The 8979-nt window shown below is 33.6% G+C and overlaps 1 pseudogene; it reads right to left on the bottom strand.

The window, feature by feature from the left end:
• Positions 1–4862: 4862 nt before the first annotated feature.
• Positions 4863–5949, bottom strand: LOC143583380 (1-deoxy-D-xylulose-5-phosphate synthase 2, chloroplastic pseudogene; annotated as a pseudogene).
• Positions 5950–8979: the final 3030 nt, after the last annotated feature.

The raw sequence follows: 8979 nt of genomic DNA, 5'->3' as shown, positions 1-8979 counted from the left end.
TAACCGACTAGATGCGATTCTGGCTGGGGTTGACCACATTTGATCGATTCTCATTAACTAGGCGGAGTAGAAGAAACTCTCATCGGCGCCATACCTTGGAGTGAGTACTCGGCCTTAGAGACCTACTTTTACAACATTGAACACAAGTACCCGAAACGCAAGTCCGCCTTAAAAAAAGAAGTCATAAAAAAAGATTCCGGGTCACGATCAAACAACCGAAAAGGTCGAAAGACAAATGTGGGGAGCGGATGAGGAGTTGGTGTTAGCGCGTGCGTGGATCGACTCATCCGAAGACTCGATTCAAGGTAAACTATAAAAATATTTATATGTTTTCCATGTTTTATTTTTTTTGCTTACTAATGCTAAGTGTTTTCAATGTAAACTATAAAAATATTTATATGTTTTCCATGTTTCATGTTTTTGTTTAGTAATACTAAGCTTTTATATGTATCGAAGGTGACGGTAAACATTCCCTAGAGTTTTGGGACGAAATACGCACTAAATTCTTTGCTACAATGGATCGAGGTGAGTACCGCGGGAATGATTCTGTCTACAACAAATGGAAGACAATACGCACAAAAATAACTAACTTCACCAACATTCACACCCGTGTTAACAATAATAGAAAAGGCGGCATGAGCGATGCCAGCGTGATGGAGGCATGCTTAAAACAATACAGTGCCGTTTATCATGGAGATTTCAATATGATTGAAATTTGAATAGAATGAATAAGCTCGCCAAAGTGGCATCCGGTCCCGACATCATCACCGCGACCGTCTAAACGGTCAAAGACAACGTCTACTTCGGCCAATCAATCGCCGTCTCAACCCATGTCGGATGGTCGTTGTCAAATTAATCTAAACGAGTTGGATCCCGAATTTATTTTTGATGAACCGGATGAGTTGCAACGTCCGATAGGAAGAGATAAAGCCAAGGCGGTGGCTAAAGTTGGAGGATCTTAGTCTAGAACGACATCCTCAATGAGTTCCAAAGTGAGCTCGCGTTTTGACAACTTGGAGCTCAAACTAACCGAGATGGTCAACGCTAAAAAACACAAACAAGAGGAACTCATGAGAATGCACGAAGAAAGAAAGACGATGCATGCGGAATACAAAGCGATGCATGAAGAAAGACAAGAGGTTCACTTGGAGCGGAAGCGAGAAAAAGGAATTCGAACTCCTCACAAAGGATTTATCGCATCTAGATCCTCCCACGCGGGCGTTGATAGAAAAAAGAAAAGCAATGATATTGGCCAAATATGCAAACGAGGACAATGAATATTAGTAATATTTTTATTTTTTTTATTTGTATGTTTTTATTTTTATTTTTTAATTGTATGGTTTTTATTTTATTTAAATTTAAATCTTGGTATTACTATATATTATTTAATTTTTATTATATTATGTTAAAGGGCTTCGAAACTCCCTCAGTATAGAGGGGCATTATACCTTGCGGCTTCGATGCTACAAAGCCCACGTGACGCTGACGTGATATTGTGGAGGGGCTTGGAAGCCCCCCACCATAACGGATAGTCTAAATACAAATTTATGTGTGCAGAACTCTATGTTAATTTATCTTATTTTTTCCTAGTCATATAGGTTTTTAAAGATAATGCGACCTCTCTATCTCTAAAATAAGGTACGTATATTCTATTAATACCCTTAATATTAGCTGGACTTTTACAAATAACTAGTGATTTATTCGCGTGTTGCGCGGTAAAATCGGTCAGCAAAACCCGGGTGTTGCAGTGGAGAATAGACGCGAATTTAGTCAATAGTAGCTACGTCCGTTACAGTATTAGAACTAAAACAAAATGGAAATAAAAAAAATAAGAATAAGAATTAAGGTAGGCCAATGGGGGTAGCGTCGGTTGGTCCCGGACGATAGCAGCTAGTCAACGCGAATTTAGTATGCTAGCTAGGGCTGGCAATTCGTGTCTTAACAGGTATGAAACGACGCGCTGAACACAAGTATCAAACATGAATACGACTCGTTTAACTACTTTGTAGTCATGACTACAAGACAGTTTTAAGTTTCATGTACCAATAAGGGAAATTATTTAAGAAAATTAAAAAATCACATACCTCACTTTTTTGCTTAACAGATTTTATCGTGTATTTAACAGATACCCAATTGCCAGCCCTAATACTAGCTATGTTCGTTATGGTACTAGAGCTAAAACAAAACGAAAACAAAAAATAAAAACAAAAATTAAGGTGAGCCAATGGGGAGACGTTGCGGTCGGTCCCAGACGCTGAGGCAGCGACCCTAGGACACTCGTATAACATATTATAATTTTCTTTGTTACCATATTTAAAACAATGTTTATTTGGTTGGTAAACCCGAGCGTTGGTAAAACCTGATCATCGAAACGTCGAGTCGACTCATATTCGAGCGTTTGTGGTGGTGAGTCGGTAAAACTGGGGCGCTGGTAAAAATCCAAGCTTTTCGGTGGTGGGTGAATGCGAATTTCATAGATTTCGTTTACATTTGTTACGGTATCAGAACTAAAATAAAGTTTGGCAAAACCCGGGCATTGGTAAAACTCAAGCATTGTAGGTACTGGACATTGCGCGATGAGTCGGTAAAACCCGAGCATTGTTAGCCCCGAACGTTGTGGCGGTAAATCAACACGATTTCAGTAAAACAAAAAACATAATGCTTGTTACGTATCTAGAAAAAAAACATTTAACCAATAAAAAATGAAAAACCAAATTCTGGACTATTAAGGTGGTGCCATTTAGCCCAATTAGGGCCTTGCAGCACCAACTAAAACATAGATTCTTCAAATTAATATATTTAAAAAAAAAACTAAAAAATGTAGCGACACTCATACAACTTATTGTATAATCTGAGCGTTTGCTTGTATGGTTAAACCTGGACGTTGATAAAACCTGAGTGTTATTCAGGGTGTTGTCGGTGAAGTCTAGGCGTTCGTATAACTTGAGCTTTAAAACCTGGTCGTTAATAGCCAATTTCCAAGTTTACCCTTAAACACACACGCCTAACATTAATAAACAATATTGATGGACTCAGTTTTCAAGGGCATTATTGTTATTTGGTAAGCAAAAAAAGTAATCATTCAATCTACCTTAAACTTTGTGTTTTTCAAACCATGACACTTTTAATGGGACGGAGGCATTATTATTATTATTATTATTATTATTATTATTATTATTATTATTATGTGTTTGTTCGATTACATATATAACATCTCACGATTCCTATGTTTGAATCCAATATAGTATCCGTTTGTTTATTCTTTTTTATTTTTAGTCATATAAAGGGCTTTGCTCAATGTAATGATAATAAGAATGTAAATAAACATGTAAAAGGGCAGTAACACCCCTGAGTTAACATCGAATTTAGACCGAGTTAACAACTTGGATGAAATTGGCAACGGCTGTGAAATATCAAGGGTCTTATTGCGAAAAAAATATTTTTGGAAGAAATTCACAAATGTGACCAAACTTCAGGGACGATTTTGGCACTGTACTCATATAATAAAGAAATAGTGAAAGACATGTCTACCCTTGACATAACGATTCAATTTAACGAAGTTATTGATTTAGATGCAATTGGCAAAAATAAGGAAATGTGGGTGGTCCATATGCAAAAAATAAACTTTTTGAACTAAATTTGTATTATTTGTCAAAACCATAAGAACAAAAATAACACTTTATTCAAGATAATATTTCAAGTAACCATACTTTACTATCTGAGTGGGCTTATGTGCAATTACTTGTCTAGCCCACGTTGCAACCCTATAACAGGGACAGGGTGACAGGCGCCGGTGTCATGTGGACAGTGGATTTATCCATGGCTATAGGTGAGTGATGAGAGAAGCGGGAAAGAGAAAAATGTTTGTAGAGTTATAGAAACGTTTTAAATTTATATAGAAAAGACATCATATTTTTTTCTCTCCAATACTCATAACATTCTAAATGAATATTTAAATTATAAAAGCCTCACTTACATAATTTGATGGATAGAATATAAATGCAAAATTACTTCAGGTATTTGGAAACAGAAAAGTGGGCTTGAAAGGATAAAAATATGCTTCAAAGTTTTTAAATGTGAATACTATTAAGTTTAATTCCTTTTAGTTTGTAGGTTATTGATGTTTTGCTAATAAAACACTTTAGGAACAAATAAAATCATATTAAATAAGAGCATTCTCAGCTGCTTCTTTAAAAAATTGTGAGAGAAATTTTAAAATTTTTTAGAGGATTATAAGTGGTTGTGAGTGAAAAAGAGAGAAAATTATTTAAAAAAAATGAGTAAATTTGGAGAAACACTGTTCATCATTTATTTATCTTACTACATTAATAAAAGAAAATGTTAAAGCTTAGGTGTTAAGCCCATATTTCTCCTAATTCATGATCTCTTTTCTCATTCAAATTCTAGCTAATTAACACATGGTGTTTCTAAAAACATGATATTTTAGTACTTTCGTTAACCCCATTTGTTTTTTCTATTAAGTTTACATTAAATTAATTCATAAGTATTTTGAGAACCGCAACTGAAATAGCGGATCTTATTTATCTTTATTATTTGACAAAACCCGTGTAATACATCGGTTCAAAAGCTAGTTTTTTTAATATATTTGAAAATGGTTGTGAGTGAATGAGAGTATTAATATATTGATAAATATGTAAAAAAATAGTATTTAATTGTATATAAGAGAGAAGTTATAGTCTTTTAAATATAACTATAGATATAAGGATAGAAAAGCTGTCAAGAATGCTTTAAGAGTTTTCAAATATTTAAAGGATATATTACAAAGAATAAAATGAAAGTCTTTAAAATAACAAACTTTATAAGAATATCATCTGACATAATATGACAAGTTTTTAAGACTTTTAAAATCCATATTTAGACGCATAGCTGCAGAAGGTGAATTTACCTAGACCAGCAGAAATGCTAGTGGAGCTATGGCCTGTACCAAAGGCATCATGAAGACTCTCATCTCTCTTAGGGTACCCTGCGAGTCCACCCGTTTGTCTAATCGTTCTCATTCTCGACCTCCTACCTGTCAATATTTTGTGTGGGTACGCCTATATGTAACATAAGACGTGTTATCACAATTTCTTTACTTTTAAAATTGCATACATTACACAAAAATATAACTCCAAATATTAATTATACTACCTGATGACCAACATCCCAGATGATCTTGTCATCGGGAGAGTTAAAAACATGATGGAGTGAGATGGTTAACTCAACCACCCCCAAGCTTGAACTCAGGTGACCACCGGTCTTTGACACTATATATACTATCTCTTCTCGGAGTTCACTAGCTAATTGTACCAGCTCCTACACAATTTCATAACGTCACGTGAATTATATAAAATGATTCATTTTGTGTTGTTTTCCTTTTTAATTCTTAGTTATGACCCGAAAAAACATACGTCCTTGTCTAGTTATTTTCATGTCTTAAATTGTCTAGCTACCAAATGGGAGGATTAATATGGTATCTAAAAGTTAATTTAATTAAATTAATTGAAAATAAATTATTAAGTTGATATTTAGTTATTTACCATATGCCTATATAACTAAACAGATTTTCTTGTGATGCTTTTCTGTTTGACCACTAAATTTTTTTTTAATGTTTTAATATTATTTATTTTTTCATCTAAAAGATTCGATCACTCATCCCTTTGGAAAAGCCAATCCTTATCTATTAGGCCAAAGACACTTTTTGTATTGAAAGAAAATTCAATAATACTTAAGATGATGTAATTACCTCGAGACAGAGATTCTTCATATGAATTGGATAATTAATGGTCTCCAAGATTGGAGTTTTCGGCTTCTGCCTAGAGTACTTGAGGTTGGTTGATGTGGTCCCATTAGACTTCGCGATTGCTAGGCCCTCTTGTTTATTAGGTGTGCTATCTTTTGCAATAGCTACGATTCCCATAAACTAGTAAAATCAAGAAATAATATGATCAAAATCATCAAAATATCTACATGCAAAAACATTAAGCATGTTCTTTTAGTTAGGAGAATAGTTTATGATCATTTTAAGGATGAGACACATATAGACTGTAGAACATAAAATGCCGAACCCTTCGTCTGTTTAACGGCATGATCGCATTGGCGGGCATGGGAACAAATTCACTCTTGAAAGCACCACATAAAGCCATTTCTTGGTGTAATTCTAGAAAACACCAAAGAAAATAGCTAGGAGGGAGTTTGGGGGTTGATTCGAAATTTTTGAAGAGGGCTTTAGACCCTTTTATAAGCCACCCAAGAGAAGAGTTTAGATTAAATATGGAATATAGTCAAACTAAATCACGTGACATGTTTGCAAAATCAATATTAGAGCATCCATATGAATGTCCATATTACCGTGAATCTTCTTTATATTATATAAAATAGTTACAAGGGTTTGTGAGTGTAAAAGACAGAGAAAATTTTATTTATAAATAAATTTAAAGAATATTTTTCACCATTTATAATTTTTTTCAAATCTTGAGCTCAAGTGTGTGAAAAGCAGGGCCGGCCTAAGAGGCATCCGAGCCGCACCCTCAGCCGGGGCATCTTTTCTTCAGGAGCACACACACACACGTATATATAGGGAGAGGATCAAAAGAAAACTTACCTTTACCTTTGTAGAGATAACTAAAAAACTTCTAAAAACTCATAAAGACTTATTTTTAATTAAAAATAAAAAAAAATTCAAAATTCTGTTTTAACCATTATTCTTATATTTTCGTATATTTCGCTCGAAAAAAAAACCCCGCTGTAATGCACATACGTATTACTGTGCGATACCGTTGTATTACACATGTGTATTGCTATGTACGTATGTTTAATAGTGTTTTATTGTATATATTCAATACTGTGTATTGTATATGTGTAGTAGTGTTGTATTATATGAAAAAAAAATAATAATAAAATAAAAGTCGATGTGGTGCACATGTGTGTTAATGTTGTATTACACATACGTACTAATGTGTATTCGATATGTGTATTAATCTTATATTGCATATATACAATAGTGTGTATCAAATATGTGCAATAATGTTGTATTCTATGCAATACAAACACTTTTGCATATATGCAATGCACACTATTACACATGCGCACTATACCGACGAGGTTACCGACAAGTTCTTTTTTTTTTTGAACCAGTAACAACATATAAGAATAATGGAAAAAAAAGAAACTTCAAAAAAACATTTTAAAAAAAGTTAAAAATAGTTTTTTAGAAGTTTTTAGGAGTTTTTAAGTTTTCTCTTTAAGAGGAGTTTTCACTAGAACCCACCCCTATATATATATATAATTATGTAATATAATTGATTTTTATCATCTAAAAATTATAGAAACCAAAAAATTTTTTGATTCATAGTCCATTCGGTAAATTTTAGGCTATTGGCACAAATCACTAAACCAAAATCAATAAGTAAAAGAAAATAATAAACCCTCACAAAAAAAAAGGGAACTTTATATGAAATTGAGATCATTAGACACATTGGATATGTTTGGCAAGGAGATTTTAGAAGCTTTTAGGGCTTCAAGCTTTAAGCTTTTAAAAAAAAGCTCATACTCAATTAAAAGCCTTGCTTAGTTGAAGGAGCTTGAAGCTTTTAGTTCATGAGAAAAAACTCATTTTTTAAACGATACTACTACTAGCGTTTGTGAACAAGCCACAAGCTTTTACATTTGAATTTACAAGTTTGGTACTTGAACTTTCATCGGCTTTTGTAAATTTATATAATAGTTACATATTTTACCCTTATTCAAAACTAACTACCCCATGACTTTTTAAAAGTCCATAACTTTTTGACTTGTTAATATTTTTTTTAAAACAAATTACATCATAAAAAAGAGCATTTTATTCTCTTTAATTTGAGTATGATATTGCTATACTTTTTTACCGGTTATAATTGGCAACAAGTCGAGTCAAACGAGCTTGGGTCATGTGTAAGACCAAATTAGGGTCAGAACGAGTCCATAAAAAAATGTTAGTTTAGCTCGGTTCGTGTCGGTACGGTTTTGAGTTGAAAGGGGCGGGGTCAGAACATGTTTCAGATTAAAACGGTGTCGGGTTGGAAAGGGTTTCAGATCAAAAGAGGTGGGGTTTAAAAAATTATCTATTTGAAATTACTGTATATTTTAGCTTTGTTTCTTGATTTTCGCCATCGATTACACGCTTACTTTCTTTGCACGAAGTACACGTCTGCATTCGGGTTATGCGTGCACTAATATCAAGTGAATCACGTACCGACACTGATTATGTGGTTGATGTCAAGTTGCACGCGCGCTCCGCCGCACCACGCTGGCATCCAATTAGTTTTATTAAAAGCTTCAGCTACTCTGCAAAATACCTAAATATATCTAAAAAGCTCCAGCTACTCTGACAAACACCTAAATATATATAAAAAGCTACAACTAACAGCTACAGCTTCCAGCTAACAGCCACCAGCTAGTTTTGGCAAACATACCCATTGTATACATTGTAATTTAAAAAGGCCTATTGAAGTTTTGAGACATTTGAACGAGACTTAAGAAAAATTTTCAAATACAAGGATTGCATATCACATATTGTTAACTATTCAAGTCAGGGTGCCATCTGCAGAAAGAGATTTTTCAAAGTACGTAAAAGTTATTAAAATCTTACTTACAATCTACAATGCCCTATAAAAGACTTAATGTATTGACGATGATAGCTACCGGGAGTGAAATCTTAGATAATATAAAATGCGAAGAGTTGGTCAAACAATTTGCTGTTAAGAACGCTAGGAGAGCTTCACGAATCAATGGGTAGCCATTAGATATTATTGAATTTGGTTTTATGATATATTTTTGATACTTTTATTGTTATAACTTTAATATCGTCTAAAAATTAGCTTATATATATGTTATATATTTCGTTACTTGTTACTCATTAGGGCCTACGAACCTTTTTATTGCGGCTCGGCCGGTGCATATAAATTCTAGGGGACTGCCCTGGTGAAAAGAATAGAGTAAAAT

The sequence above is a fragment of the Bidens hawaiensis genome, unplaced genomic scaffold, assembly GCF_021521415.1.
Source record: "Bidens hawaiensis isolate Kalapana, Puna unplaced genomic scaffold, B.hawaiensis_p1.1 tig00032374_1, whole genome shotgun sequence".
NCBI classification, from domain to species: domain Eukaryota; kingdom Viridiplantae; phylum Streptophyta; class Magnoliopsida; order Asterales; family Asteraceae; genus Bidens; species Bidens hawaiensis.
The sequence above is the reverse complement of the archived record's forward strand: the minus strand, read 5'-3'. Positions and strand labels throughout refer to the sequence as shown.